This window comes from Oreochromis niloticus, linkage group LG18 (assembly GCF_001858045.2).
Source record: "Oreochromis niloticus isolate F11D_XX linkage group LG18, O_niloticus_UMD_NMBU, whole genome shotgun sequence".
In the NCBI taxonomy this organism is placed as follows: Eukaryota; Metazoa; Chordata; class Actinopteri; order Cichliformes; family Cichlidae; genus Oreochromis; species Oreochromis niloticus.
In genome coordinates, this window is record NC_031982.2 from 3588455 (window position 1) to 3605272 (window position 16818).

At 38.3% G+C, this 16818-nt stretch overlaps 1 protein-coding gene across 10 annotated transcripts in view; it reads left to right on the top strand.

Annotated features, from left to right (window-relative positions):
• Positions 1–16818, top strand: part of astn1 (astrotactin 1) — a 418702-nt gene that overhangs the window by 98873 nt on the left and 303011 nt on the right. The window lies entirely within an intron of this gene.

Genomic DNA, 16818 nt, shown 5'->3' on the forward strand with positions numbered 1-16818 from the left:
TGTTTATACCTAAGAAGGAGGATGGGTGGTTGTTGGGGGGGGACTCCACCGTTTTAAAGCTTGATGATAAGCCAGGCTTATTATGGGTCTGATCCTAAAAGGCAATCGGGTTCAATGGACTGCAGCAAAGTTGGGATCTGAACCCACAGGAACATTTTTTTCCCCCTGACTCCAAGCAAGCTATAATATTATGGATTATTTTTGACTATATGGAATAACACCAATGAATTTTCAGTAGTTTAGCTGGTTTATTTTTCAGTCGCTGTGTTCTAAAGTTGGAGGTTTTCCTCATGGAGGGTTCAAAGCTTCTCCCCATGCATTCACATCCAACAAGGTGACCACAGTGTCCTCCACTGGCTGTGTGCTGGTCATCCATAATAGATGACTAACCTTGTGCATGTCTGTATCAACACCAGGTGAGACACTGGCAGTTCAAACACATGTCCTCAACTTCAGCTTGAACCCTACAGGCACAGACAGCTTCAAAGTTAACTGTGATACTCAGATGAAGACAAATAAATACACTATATATTTAGAAAAAGATGTGTTTAGTGTGGCATGATTGTTTTATGTGTCAAGACTCTTAAGCTCCAGTGTATCATTGCTATACACATTTCTCCCTTTTTAATTTCCAAATTCTAATAAGCTGCTATTTTGCCACAGGGCCTCAGTGGATCAATCCAATCATCACATACAGCACAGAGGCATCCAGAACAAACTGAGTCAATTACATTGTATAAATGCCTAATATTTTCAAGCGTAGAGGTTAGATTTGATGTTTTTCCCCTCATGAATCTCTCTTGGCTCTATTGTTTTTCCTCAGAGGCCATAACACAACTTTTTAATTTGAGCAAGCATCATAGTGCTGCCTGAAAAAAAATGGAGAAATCAAGACAAAAAGTTAATTAGTAATGAGATAAAGTGGAATTCATTTGTTTTCTTTCACACATAGAAGCAAATCGTTGGGAAGGTTACTGACGAGGTTAGTTCTGCTGGATGGTCAGCAGATGTGGACAGATTTTGTTTACCTCACCTGTGTCGAAGGCCTCAAGGAACAAGTTTTCTTTGGAGTTATTAGGAGGTTTTTATTAGATTCAGAGTGTCAGAGCTGTATATTAATGGCAGCAGCGACTGTCAGGCTGCACCTTTGTTTGGGTCTGGCTGAAATAGGCTCTCCAGTGGACACATTGCAGGTTTTCATCCTTACATTATTATCAGTATTAGGATGGTCAACTATTTCTCTGAAAAGTACTTTTATTCTTAAACGCTTTTGCTAAATTGCATTGGTAGATCTGTTTTCAAAAAGAAAAAAAGTAATGATGATTGTCTTTGGTGTCAAGCTTATGAGTGAGGTCATGTCTTTGGGTATTTTGTTCTGGATGTTTGGGAGTTAAATAGCCTGGGGGGTGGGGGGGGGAGAAGTTATTTCATACTTAGATTTATGTTTAGTGATGCAGCTAAGATATGAAACTGACAAGATTAATTCACAATTTCCCACAAAGAGAGACTCTATTAAAAAAACAAAATTCAGCTTTTATATATTACATATTATTCCAAGACCCTTAAGAAAATGGGTTTCAGCACTTGAAAATTTTCTATTGCAGAACTACACTGTGAGAGATGACTTTAATAATACATAATCCACAGCTGAGGAGAAGGTTGTTATTTTCCCAGCAAAAATCCAGCCCCGCTTTAAAAAAGCAGATGAACAAACATGAATGTCAGGTTCTGCTGGAACAAAATAATGGAAAAAAGGATTTGATGATGTGAGGATTTTGTGAGTTGTCCCTTTGAGAGTGAAGGGTTACAGCCAGTCAGTACAAAGGTGTTCCAAGTGGCCATCTTTACTCTACATTTCTTTTCCGATGGGAATGCTCGCCTCTGGGGTGAAGGTGCCCACATCTGTACGGCACAGGGCGCTGAAAAAGCTTTGATGAGTCAGCAATTAGAGTCAAGCAAATCTAAACCCAGCTGATGAGAATCTTTAATCTGTCTATGGGCAGACAGGTTCTCCACTATGGGTGGGATGGCTGCAATGCGTCGGCTAGCAGACATTTTTAGCCGCGACTAAAAATGATGTTCTAAAAAGAGCAAGGTAGAAAGCACACCAGATGTACTTTAACTACGAAAAATGAAGTGTCATGTGGGAGCCGCATCAGAATAAACTGAAATAAGCACTTGATACAAGCCTGAACACACCGTGTGATGGACATTACCCTCAAGGAAATAAGACTGCAGGTCCTACTGTGGTGAGGGTAATAATGTGGAAATAGGAGAGAGAACAACAATGCCACTTGAGGAACTCCACCACAGGAAATATTGCTTTAACAAAACTTAATTACCAGTAGATAATAAAGGCACACTGACCCATACCAGAGAGGCAGATTAATTCTAGTAATTTATTCAACAAAACAGAAGTCAATTACAAACAACGTTGAAGCTGCTAGGATGGAGAAAACGGGTAAAAAACAATCACAAATTTGATGAAATGAAAAAGAAGGTTTACTATAGTATAATAGGTAAAAACTTGGGGGGCAGGCTACACTGAGGAGTACCCAGTGGCGCTACCGACTACTCACCATGTACCTCACTGCAAACACAATGAATCAATCACATGTATATCTGTGGGGAGGGGACCTCACCAAATGTGCCCCCAGCAAGATGACGTTCTGTCTCACTAAGGAGAGAAAAATGTCTAAAAGAAAACAAAGGGCTACAACTGGAACGCTTCTGAAAGAACTCAAATGAAAATAGCATACCAGAACACACAAGCAACTCAGTTAGAGAAAATACAATAGAGAAAATTTGTGGTAAATGCATTGAAGTACAAAAGTCTTAACCTGAATCGCAATAAAAGGCCTAAGCAAGATCACCATCGAGCACTGGGCAGCAAAACACAGGGTCGAGAGGGGTGCAACACAGTGGCCCCAACAGGGACTGTACTACAAAGCATGTCCAACATACCCAGGGTATCTTTTCATTATCTAGACTCACTTCCACTAACATTGGCAGTCAGAATAAGCAGACACATGAAGCTTCCCCTGGCATTCCCATGAAAGGGGTAACGTTGGCAGCATCTGACCAATCACCATTATGGAGAAGTGTACTGGCAGCAGAAGCAACTGATTTACAAAGGAAGACAAAACTGTAATGTTAGAAAATGATGAAGATATTAAACATAATACAGACTAAAAGCAACACAGCTGCTGCAAATAAAGCAACAGTGTGTGAGAGGAAAGCATTCGACAGTAGTTTAGTATTAAAAGCACGGTATGAATTTGTGTGCACTTTAAGGGCAGCAGGAGTGAATAAGATCTACTATATTAATAAAGTTCAGCCTGTATGAAGCCGGAAAAGAAAGCTGGCAATGTTCAAAGATTGTTTTAATTTTTATTCTTTCAACTGTAACCTCAGTAGTGTTTAACAGTCTCAGGGTAAGTATTTAAAAAAAGGATTCAAATTTAGGTTTAGTCTAAGCTGCGTGCGAATTTTGGAGTCCAAATAAGCCAATAAATAAATAAATAAATAAAGCTGCATTTAAGAATCTATATTCAATAGTAATGCTCATCAGACATTAGAAACTATTGAAAACCTTTAGATCCCCCATCTGTCTGTGTAGAGTTCTAAGAGTGGGCGGTTATTACCTGTCAGTCTCTAGTCTGAAACTTAAGTTACCGCAGAAAAGTTCCCTGGTAAGAAGTGAAGCACCTTCGAAGAACAGGAAACCCAGGGTTATCGCTATAGTTACCCAGATAGGCCCAAATCCTGCTTTGTAGTACAGGCCTCAGGATCAGTGACCACTGCTGTCATCTGCAACCAAAGTAACAACAGGCTCCAGGTGTGTCTTATAATCAAACTGTGTTTGGGGAGCTAGAGGAGAGGTCAGGGTCAAGGCTGCATTCACCAGAACCTCGAGTGAGGAACGTTCTACACTGGGGAAACCTTCCCTACCACACCACCACTGCTGACATTAGCTTTACACTGTCAGTAATAAACCAACGACATCAAATCATCACATGAGAGAATATCGTTTGTAAGTGTTTATATAATCACCCTACCTCATGCTGTTTTACTTTGCCAAGGAAAAAGTAATTGTGATAAAAGATAAAATCCTTACATGATGTTAAAATGTCCCTCAATGATGTGTTTATTTTTCTGGGAAAAAGACAAATTTATTTAAACCAAGTCCAAAACTCCCCAAACCAGTGAACATCTCATGTTTTATTTATTTGAGTGTAATTGAAGCACAGTAAATTGGCAGGGTTCCACCTGCATCTCTTGACATGCTAACATGGTAATTGGTAAATCTCTGTTTATGTTATTGCGAAATGATAAAGGATGGATGGATGGATGGATGTAGAGAAATCACGGTGGCAGCCCTTTATGTTGCACCACTGTTCATTCCACTTTACAGTAAGTGGTTAGTGTTTTTGAAAATGTACAAGCTTCAATGTTAAGGGAAGACACGCGTGCACACACACCAACAGTTTATGGGAGGGGACGGCCATTGTGACACAGCTCAGCTCTTGGGGATATTGACATTCATGTGGTGACCCTCCTAAAACCCATGTTGATAGCATTGATCGTATAAACCTTAAATCAATGTGGCCCTGACCACTTGTAAAGCAGGATCCCCGGCTGGATCCCAGCCTCCAGAGCTACTCTATGTGCATCACAGCATGGCGTGTTTTTGAAAAGCCTGCAGAGCGAGACAAACCAATCCATAGGTTCCCTATGGGCTGTCAGGAAGGCACACAGCCCAAATGCTTGGCCTATTTGTAGTGCTGCTGAATCTCTGATGCAGACAACGAGCGCCATGGGTTGGTTTTACAACAAAGGCAAAACAGCCAAATGGAAATCATTGTTCTAATTAAAAGAAAAAAGCCGACGTTTTGCCTTTTAAAGCTGAAGCACTGTAGTTAATAATATGCCTGTGTGAGTAAGTGAATCATTTATAAGTTTGTTAAAGAAAAATCAGTCATTATTTATCATGTTAAATTTTGTTAGCCGTTGACAGAAGGATTAACGTGGTGAAGAGCAGCGATTTTTGCTGTTTTTGTGTTTTTTTAACAGTTTAATAGCTGCCCTGATAAATAACTGTGGGGTCACTGATGAGCCCTTTAAGCTTGTTTAAAGTTGTACAAGTTTTTACCTGTTTGTAAAAGATCAAAAAGCTCCTCACCTTTAAGGTGGCTCTAGGGGCAGATTATGCATCCATTCCTCTATTAATTATTTTCTTTCAGTCATTAAGCATCCACCAATCAAAAGAATAAAATGGCTTTTTCATGAAATAATTACTTGGTTATCATTTCTAACACCCATAATTAGCTGCACAGTTAAGACAACATTAGTGTTTTGAATTATAGTAAAAGGCTTGATAGTCATCAAAATTCTTCTGTATGTTTTTCAGTGTCACAGAAGTAAAAGCAACTGCTACAATTTGGCCTACTGGGCATGTGTTGGAGAGGAATAAGGACAGCAGTGATAGCACAAATGTAAAATTCTCCTTCTCATGTAATCTCATCTCATGGCCATAGATGTCTAAAATTACACACAGATTTGGATGACAAGATGATTCACGATTCAGAAACACTCTAGGGAATATATAAAATCAAACATATGAACAGTACTGCAGTAGTGCAAGATATAAATAAAATAAAGAAGTAAGGAAATTAGGAAGAAATTGTTCTCCCCATGTTTGTGTGGGTTCTCTCCGTGTATTCCGGCTTCCTCCCACAGTCCAAAGACATGCAGTTAGTGGGGATAGGTCAGTTGGAAACTCTAAATTGCCCATAGGTGTGAATGCGTGAGTGAATGTGAGTGTAAATGTTTGTCTGTGTCTGTGTTACCCTTGCTACAGACTGGCAACCTGTCCAGGGTGTGCCCTGCCTCTCGCCCTTAGATAGCTGGGATAGGTACTGGCCCTGGCTCCAGTGCCCCCTGAAAAGGATAAGCGGAAGTAAATGGATGGATGGATAAAAATGAATAAATACAGCAGCTTGAGAGACATGAATGGACACCAGAAGATGTTAATTTTCAGATAGATACCTCTGCGCATTATGTTCGTATACTCAGTTAAAAGCTTTTCCAATTAAGAATGTAAAATGGACAAAAATGTACTGTGACATTACTGCGAGGCTAGCCACACATGCAGAAAAATGTGGCTGATTGGCTGCTTTCTCAGCAGTCTGGTACAGCTTTAAAGGGGCAGAACACATGACCAATAACTGAATGGATAGGTCTGCAGTAATAAAGAGGTCTAGTTTGTAGCAATTATCCTGTGGTTTCCTTCACCTCTATGTAAAATTTGTTTCCTTTGGCTCAAAAATTCTAATCCATGTTGATGCTGCTTATTCATGTGTAAATATGCTTGCTGATAACATGCTCTTGTAAGGTGGTAGAAAATCCCCAAGTGACCAATTATTATGAGTAAACATAAAAATTTAACTGTGAATGTAAGCATTAATGACCTCTGAGCTGTTAGCTGATGGTTCAGCTTCTTGAGCTTTTATGTGCATGAAAACCACAAACTCTGTTTATGTTTGATTGAATTTTTCTAATATGTATTCCTTCTTTTCGCTCATGTGCCATCAAGCTGTGTCTCAGCACGCACATAAGAGAAATCAGTCAGACTAGATATGGCTTCAGCATCAAATAATTTCCTCTGTCTGTTGGGATTTCATCCAGGGCCAGTACCTTATAAAGCAGACAGCATGCTTTTAATAAATCAGACTTGCATAGGAGCTGAAACATTACATGCTGCTTCACCGGTTTATTGTCCCTTTGCAAGTATAGAGGACATTACAGGGACAGAAAATGAACCGTGGACTTTTAGCCTCAATTTAATTTCCTATAGACTGAAAGAAAAGACAGGAAAAAAATAAAAACACTAAATGCAAAATTACTTTTCACTTTTTTTCACTTTTTCAAGCTGCTGCTGTATATTTGCCGTAATATTTGCCTCATGGCCACTCGAGCCAACAGGAACAAGGAAATGTTTTTACTGCTGCTGTGATTTAATCCATAAATGTTAATCAGGTTAAATGAGACATGCACTGACCCCTAAAGTAATCTAAACAGAGTTTGTGCCAGACCTTGCTACACATTTATCAGTGGTATAGTTGTAAATGTACAGATTCAATTTAGGGATTAAAAGCATGACCTTGATCATATTTCATTTTGCTGGTACGCGTTAGATGGCACAATTAGCAATGTCCAAGGGCTGTATAGTGAAGTTCTCAAATAAAACATAAGTAATATGTTTTTTTTTTCAAGCACTGAAATAAAAATAATAATAACAATAAGCAGTTGATCCCATAAGTGTGCTTATCTACTGTCACTGGATGACTTTTTGTTCGTTGGGACATGAGAGGTGCATACCTGAATTTAGTAATCGTGACACTTCCCCACAGTAATATTAACTGAATATCACAAGGTTTTATGCAGAACACCTACACTATTATTTTCCCTGCATTCTGCCGTACACTTCTAATTTTCTGAGTATTTGTAGAAACACAGTGAACTGGTAGCTCTCATTCAGTGCCACCAAATGAATTAGTCACACATCAGCAAGTGTAAAAATGAGTTTTGGATTTGTGCAGATGACATTTTGGAAACGATATACACACAGGTGAGCAGAAACCTGCTTAATATGAATTTTTAGCATATGAATAAATGTAAAAATCTGGTACATTGAAGATAAAAGAGAAGACTAGATATGAAAAAAGAGCTTAATTTTTTTCAGTTGATTTTAAAAAATATATGAATATTGTTCATATTATTTTGGCTCAGTGTGTAGTTTTGCTGATATATCAGTTATAACTGAATACAGAAAATCATATTTCTTATATTTAGACCAATCCCTAATTAAAGTATCCTTTTTAAAAGGTCTAAGCTATCACGGCATTAATACTGGACCTGGGAGTGTCTTTTGAAATGTGGTCAGCAACATATCCTTTGTGTACTCTAGGTTGTACCGTGGGATGGTTGGATTATGGAAAGATGAAAGTGATATTGATCTGATCCTGACTCGAACAGTTAGATTAGGTATATTTGACCACACCTGCTCGGTGGGGTCCGATTTGTTTACTTCAGTGTTCCATGTTTATTACACCCCGCGTCAGCAGCAGTGCACTGGTTGGTAGCAGGACAGTAAAAGATCAGCAGTTAGGAGGTATTTCATGCAATTTCCCACACAAGGTTTGTAAAAGGTTTCATTTTTTAAATTATATTTATTTTTGTCCTATTGTTCTTTATTTTTCTGTATTTTACTTATAAATATGAATTCACTAAATTTATAATATTTCTAACATGATGGCACAGAGGACTGAAAGCCTGTTGTAAGTCTTGCAACACTTGGTTTGACATTAAGCTGTTTTTGTTTTTATTAAGTATTGTTATTGGTCCTTATTTCCTGTACTGAGAATTAATTGGCCCCGTTGGCCTCTGCTTTCCATTTCCTGTTGTTTTTTTGTCTCTTCTTGTGAGAGAAGGACAAAGCTGTTCAGGACAAGCTTTTTACCCCCAGTATTTTTCTGCCAAGTGCTGTTAATGGCTGTATTCTTCAATTGGCTAATTCTTCACAGAAAGGATGCTCAATCACATTGTGTCAGAGGGGCATGTCACAAGTTTAACCCTAATAAGACCTTAATGGCAGAATGGCCAATAACTGATTCAGTGCATGTAAATACTGTCACTACTTCATGTTCCCTTATATAGCAAGACAGTGAGTGGCTGTCCTTTTAAACTACATGAATAAATAACCGTTTCTTGCAAACACAGATGGAAATGCAGTAAATTAGGCAAAAACAAGAGTTTGTAAAGTCAGTTTGTAAAGCCTGAATTCTTTTCTTTAAGTCATATTTAGGAAAAGTTTCCAAAGCTCTTCTTTGGACATCGACTGCCTTTTGGTCCATTCTTTGTCAAGATGATCCAACACTGCCTCAATAGTAATTGTTTCATTGACTGTTTTTCTGTCCAGGTATTTTTTTTTTTGCTACAGTGTATTTGCAATCACTCACGACTGGGATCATACTGATCCAATCAAACACTTTATAAAAGGTATTGCATTAAATTAAATTCAGTTCAGTTAAATTCAGTTCAGTTCCTCTGTGAGGAAGCACTTTGCAACAGTCCAGGTCCACGTCTAACTATAAGCTTTATCAGAAAGGAGACTTTTTAGCCTTGAAAAGTACAGAGGGTCTGTCTTCCAAGTCCAAATTAGAAGCTGGTTCCACAGAAGAGGGGCCCGAAAGCTGAAGACTCTGATCAAAAGTTTTTTATATGCAACCCAAAAGTTGGACGATGCATAAAAATCTTCGTTTACTTTTTTGCATTCACAATTTCTTCCATTTTACAAGATATCCAACACCACTGGCTGAAATGCAGCCCTAACCCATCACAGGACCTCCACTGTATTTTGCAGACTGCTATTGATACTCACGGTTGTACCTCTGTATTGACCTGCTCCATACACATTGATGACTTGATTAACAAATTTGGATTAATCACTAAATAGGGCCCATTAACACTGATTTTCAGTGTGTAACTTGGTGTTTTTCAGACTTTTTCAGTTCCTTAAGAATGGCTTCTTGACAGCCATTAACACCATTTCAGATGAGGCTTCAGTGAATTGTAGATGGGCCAACTGAAGGGTCAGATGAATTTCTCAGGTTTTCTCAGGTTTTTCCTGTTTCTTAATGATGTGATTTTCAGATAATGTTCATGTGTTATACATAGTTCTTTTGGCCTGCCACTGCTTCGTATAATTCGTAGTAATTTATAGGTCAGTGTATATTGGCTTAACAAGAAAGCATCGTTCTGAAAAAGATTAAAAAAACAAGGACTGGATTGAAAATGCATGAAGAAGTAGCCAGTGACAAAAGAAAAAACTGTGAAAGATGCTCAGACACCCTGGAGAGATATTGCCCGAGATCACTATAATAAGACGATCTGGATCCTTGGAAGTAAAGTATAAAGACTCAAGACTTTTACACAGTTCTAGATTTGTGATGCCACAGATTGGTTTATTTAGTAAAGTTCAAACAGAAATATTAGAATTTAAATATTTTGCATAATCATTTAGAGACAACTAACAAACCAAGAATTTGATGTATTTGTACCAGTAACATGAAAAAGTCACAGTGGACAAAATCTTTATGCACCTTATTTTTTTCTTCCCAGCACAGAAATCTGTTGCTTAATTACTGCAAGGTTAGCGTACATTGTCCACCAATCAACTGCTAGGGTGAATGTGATGGATCTCACACTGTAATATCAATGAATTACACATAAATATAGAACTAGATAACTGATGGTCAGTCACCTCTCACATTAAATGAACAGAGTTTGCTGTGTTATACTTGCGCTTGAATTTCCTGTCTATGGTGGTCCCTGATTTCCTATTTTTTTATGTTTGTCACACTTAAATCTTTCAGACCATCAAACAAAGATAATACAAGTAAACAAAATTCCTCCACAGTGCTGTAAAGGACTCATTGCTTTGTTATCATAAACACTTGATTGCAATTGTTGCTGCTAAGGGTGGCCCAACCGGTTATTAGGTTTAGGGGTGAATCACTTTTTCACACAGGCCCATGTAGGTTTGGATTTTTCTCCCTTAATAATAAACACTTCACTTTGCGTTTACTTTGTGTTTACTTGTATTATCTTTGTCTAATATTTAAATTTGTTTGATGATCTCAAACATTTAAGTGTGACAAACATACAAAAAAACAGGAACTTTTCACACCACTAAAATACAGAGCATAAGTATTACTAATAGACAGTAATTCAGGCTTGTAGAGACTTTGTAGTAGCAATAGGCTGACTGGAGTCTAATGATGTGGGAAGCATGAATTATGAATTATTATATTATCAGAAGCAGAGTGCTGGACTCACTGTGATAGCCTGACATTAAAATCTCTGTGTGTCACGTTAACAGAAATTAGTGTTTCAAATTACATCTAAACATATTTTCTTGTCAATATACAAGTTTGTTTCAGATAAACTGGCTGAAGATAATACGTCAAAAGATAACATTTTGACAATATTGACTCATTTTTCCACCATTATAAAATGAACTATGTGATCTCATACAATCCACCGTGGATTTCAAAGCAGTGGAATGGAAATGGAAAAAAATAAAAAGCTTGAGCATAAAACATCTTTCAAGCATTTAAAACTTTTACCATTACAACTACAACTTACAACTGTAACATAATTCACTTTAATACCCCATTAGCACACAGAGTCAAACTATCATGGCTTCATGCTATATTAGCTTTTATGAAATACACCAAATTGAATCAAATGATAGAAGCCAGTTATGTCATTAATATTCATTTCCAGTGGAGAGGCCCTTGTGTGACACGTGTGAAATGGGGTTGCGACTTTCACATTTGTTCAATGTCAAAATCTGCACTGGATCATAAAGCCCATTGCTAAAAATCCTCTCAATTTAACTTTCATTTCATTCTTCATTCCATTTCATTTCATTGTACGTATCGAATGTTATATTTTGACAACATTAACTGCAGGTTCAGGAGCTAGCGTAATAACAAATGCATTGAAAGGATTCATTGTTAGAAAACTATCAGTTTCAGCCATTAATATTGTAATCTGATATCAAATTCAATCAGCGGCCCTTTAGTGCAGATAAAGTTTATTATATTCCATGCAAGAAGCTTCCTTTTGCTATCTTGTAGCTGTCAGATAGTCCCGATCTTTCCGCCTTCCTGATTCTTAATGCCTCGCATTCAGAGACTAAGTGACAGATTGATAGCTCAGCTCTAATACTATGCCTGCTCCGTCAGCCTGAGAAAGGCCATGTCTTCTTTCCTCCATTCAGGAGTTACATGACAGGGGTGTAAGTCATAAGGAGCACTGGTGCCATTATAACATCATCCTCATCCGTTAGTAAGTGGATTATGGGGCTGGAGCGCTGGCATGCTTTGATGTGTGGTTTGGTTTTATTGGCTCTATAAGAGAACACAGTTCACTTAGTCTCCACTTGGATTCCAAGTAATGCCTGGCATTAAACAGTTTTTTCCCTGCATTGCCTGTATTAGCTCCCTCCATGTATGGGCACTAATGCTGGTTGATGGGCTTGAATTACATTTGTCACTGGGGTAGATTCGATTGACATTTGACATCTTACTGAAGTTTACTCAGGCATAAATGAAACAATGGGGTGCTTAAGAATACATTTGTGCTTCAGTACTTATAAATCTATATGTTTATTTATCAAATGGAAAAATTCCTCTGCTTTTCAATTTGTTGTGCTGCGTTTGAGAAAATAATGAGTAACTCTAATAACAAAAAAACACTTGAAAACACATAAGTATAAAAATATGTTGAACAAACTAAAGTAGATATGAAAGTTCAAGGGTAGTCATGCAGGTTTAAATGAAATATTAGTGTTTTTTGTTTGTTTGTTTGTTTTTTCAGCCAGCTGCTGGAACTCCTTTTCATTTTTGTGATTTGCAGAAACCAAACGACTCTCCTGCATGATTAACTCAAACCCGAAGACTCTGGACACTGGCGTCCTCTCACACCTCTGATAGATCATTATCCCCTTCCCTCCAGCTTCCTCCTGACTGTGTAAAACAGACTCATTGCAGACATATTTTTCCATCATCCTAATCTGCATGTATATACTTTTACTTATGCTTCGGCATGCTTTGAATCATTCACGTTGAGAAATGCAGTACATACAGAAAGAGGGATCTAGACATTTTAGCTGCATGTCTGAAAAAAGGTAGATGTAGAGCACAAACAAAGAAACTCATTCTGATGTTATAGACAGCATATAGTCTTGATCAGTTAACACAAATATGTATGAGTGAATGAGATTATAGAATAGAATAGAATAGAATAGAATGCCTTTATTGTCACTATACAGTTGTATAATGAGATACAGAGCATCTCCTACTCAGTGTAAACATGCTGGCGGGGAGGTACAGTTCTGCAGTGCTATGTACATATGGACAGTATTAACATAGGGGAAAAAGATATATATATATATAAATGTACAATATACAAGCCGTATTTTTAAAAAAGAAAATTATGTCTTTTGGAGGACGCTTTCTTTAACTTGAAATACAAATGAAAAACACATAAAGGGAAAAAAGACAAAGTGGTGGAGGACACTGGTTCACGGGGTCCTGACTAGGGAGTGTTTTTGACTGTAAAGCCTGTCTTGCAAGGGCAACAGACTGTCTGCCATCACTGTGGGATGTCTGAGGGTGTAGGCAGGGGTGAAGAGAGCCCCAGGTGGCAGTGGACTCACATGCCTTGGGAATCTGCATGGCAACTACCCCGGGCAAGCAAGAGATAACCAGTGCTAAAAGCAATGGGAGGCATACTATAGAAAGGCACCATGTGAGAGAATCTGTGTGATCCGCATCCACGGGTTCATCAATAAAACCTCGATAGTTTTACTTTCTTGAGATAGATGCTGCTGACTGAAGGCTCTCTTTCACTCAACCACCCTCAAGTCACACTAAAGAGGGAGTGAGGCTTTAAGGGAGAGGCAAAATCACCACTGCAAAGGAAATGTCACAAAAGCGTCATAGTAAAAATAAATGCAAAAAAGTTTTTTTTCCACAATCATTACAAGACTGAAAAGAAACTGAGATAAAAACCCAGTTAAAGCCCTTTCCTTGTAATGAAGGCTACAAGCAAATTGAGATTTACTTGGGTGCTAATTTGTCATGTTTTGTATAAACTGTAGGTCTTGGTCTTGTTTTGCTGTCCACCAAATGTGTGAGACTGGCTGTTTACCTACTAAATTCTTTAATAGTTTCAGCTGCAAGTTGTTAATGTTGTCTACTTAGCAGGCAGCAAATGGTTCACAGAGACCCATTTTTACAGTTCATTAAGTGATTTGACCGTTTGTTAATGTAAAAATGTTGTTTAGTGCAGCTTTAAGTGTGTTGCTGCTGTCAGTGTCCATGACTGTACTGGTAGAGAGAAATATCAGATCCTCAGTTGGTTCAGTTGCATTTAGAGTATAGTCACTGCTTCATTTCTGTGGAAAGGGATTTGCAAGGGTGACTTTCAAAGAGCTAAAAATGTAATCATCGCAAACAAAATGACCCTCGTCTCCTTTCTGTCCACTGCACATGCAGATTTACTGCACAAGTACCCCATATCATGGTGCTATTTGTTAATGTCCTTGACTGTGCAGATTAAACAAACAACTTATGCAAAGAGGCCGCAACATTTGCTGATTTAAATTAATAATAGCAACCAAAATTCCATTTTTATTCAGCCACAGACTCCCTAATATGTTTGAAAAGGGATATTTTATGTAAATGACTCATTGAAATCCATTTTTCAGTTAATCATTTTTGCTTATCTTTGCATAACTGTACTTGTTTGACTGAGCTGACGCAGTTCATTTTTAATTGATTTTTTTTTCCTCTCACTGTTTTTGAATCAGTTTCACTTAACCCTTGTTGTAACAGTGTGGTGAATGAGTATCACTTACAAGGAGGATCAGTTAGGTACTGGTTTACTTTACTTATTATTTTGAATGATCAAGAGAAAGAATACAATTTTGGATCTTTATGTATCAAGTTAGGTAAACACAGAACACGTGAACACCTAGCCAGAGGGAGAAATTATCCAGTTTGCTGTAAAAATTTCTGACTGGTGGGTTTAATTCTTAAAAGAAAAAAAATCTCGTGTGTTAGATTCCTCCCGTCTGTCTCTATGTGCACTGTCAAGTTGACATTTTCATAACTCTTTTTGACCTTTTCCAAATTGCACAATTTATCTGATCTTGATTTTTTGATGGAGCTCAGCTGCTGGTATCAGATTAGTCACAAGGAGGTGATAAATTGCATGCACAGTGCATGCAGTGTTATGTGTTACAGTCTTGTAACACAGTCTTGTAATGTTATCTCATCATTCCCGGTCTTTCATTAAATCATGTTTTCGATAACTTTAAATATGCAAAACAGTCACACTCAAAAACATAAAACTGCCCACGAACAATTGTTGCCTTTATCTATAGAGGAGCTGTGGGCTGATATTCAGACTTAGAATCCCTCTTTCACCCTCCTGTGTTTTCACAGGCTGTGTGCTTTTGACTTGCCTTGACTTTGATCCATATCCTGCTTCTTGGCAGGATTCTCTGACTCTGCTCTCGCTTTTTCTGCTCTCCCTTTGACTGTAAACCCTTTCATTGGCTCTCTCTCTCTCCGGTTTCTGTCTGATTCTGTCTCGATCCACTCTGGTAACCTGTCCTCAGGGCAGGCTCATCGCCCTTCATCTGTCCATCTTGTGCCTTCTCTGCGGGTGTAGATGCCACTGCACCCTTTTACACCATCAGCTCCCTCATAAGTCATTAAAATCAGAGGGAAAAAGAGGAAAATGAAAACAGTTATGTGACCTGACCCAGTCATCTGAGATCAGTACCTCCTGAGTTGAATGTCACAATTGACTTCTGTCTTCTGCGTTTCCACAGGCCGTGAGCGGGGCACATGTGTTTTTGACTTTTGTCACATCTCTGCGTTGTGATGTGAAATGGGCCTGAGCTAATCACACTGCGGCTTCAGTGTCTGCAGAGAGTAACACTGGAAGCAACTAACGAATGATAATTCTTTTGTTCCAGCTTGAGTTTCACTGCTAGAGATTAAAATGATACAAATTTCAAGAAGTACGTTATGAAGCCGCAGAAAAAATGTGAGATGGGAATGGATACACATCTAAAACCTGTGGAAATGAAATGAGAGTCTCAAATGTCACTCAGTGGATGGTGAATGGATCATGAAAAATGTGGGAAAACCTGAAAGAGAGGCCTTTCAAAACTACGCAGCCAACATCAGTCACCTAACAGGGGAATGCCATGTCAGCTGAGCTTACCTGTTCTCTTCGCAGACTAGCTGAGTGATGATGCAAGTTCACTGGTGTGAAGCATCAAATGCATATGACAGGTACTAAAACAAACATGATGACACTTTGGTCACTATCTGCAGCTCTGCACCTCTACCATGTTTTGAAAAGCAGGTGTGCTGAGGGTACTCCACAACCCACTGGCAGATGGTAGAGGACCTTCAAAACTCCAAAATATGAAATGAATAACCAGGTTTCTCAAAATTGTGTTGGTTACGTTCCTTAATCCATTTTTATTTGCAGCAAATGCTTAATAGTAGATCTTATTTTCCCTTAGTAGTCCTGATGTAAACAGAGACAGTAGTACATGACTGTGTAAAAGTAGTTTTCAGGTTTTTCAGCAAAGTAGTGGATAGTGAGAATCAACAACTGGCAGCGTGACGACTAGCTCTGCCAGTTATAGAGCTATGAGCTAATGCAAACAATTTTACAACAGTTTTTACCCCTCATTTAAAAGACTGATATCACTGCAGAGCGGGCGGGCAGCATGGACACCCAAGTTTGTGAATGCCATAACTTGAGAAGGAAGTACCTTTACACTGTCAAATTGCTGCCATAGTTGCTACTAAAAATCTCAGGACAAGTTATCTTGGTGACCTCAAACTCAACATCAGAGGTCAGGTTTTCTGATAATCTCGTGAATGTGATCACTTCACAGTGAAGCGATTTTCAAGTTCATACTACAGGTGGTCACCAGCATTACATTGTTTTTATAAGCATTGATCCTAAAACATCACACGTACACTGTACTTACTGACTTCTTATATATATATATGTTCTATAATTCTCCGTCTTAGATCTGCACCAACTTTCCCAATGTTCTGAGTATTGGTCAGAACAAACCAGTTTTTTTTGTGCTGGCAAAAAAACCCAGTTGTAGTCAAATGTGATCTCTAATTGAAGGTTAATAGATCGTTA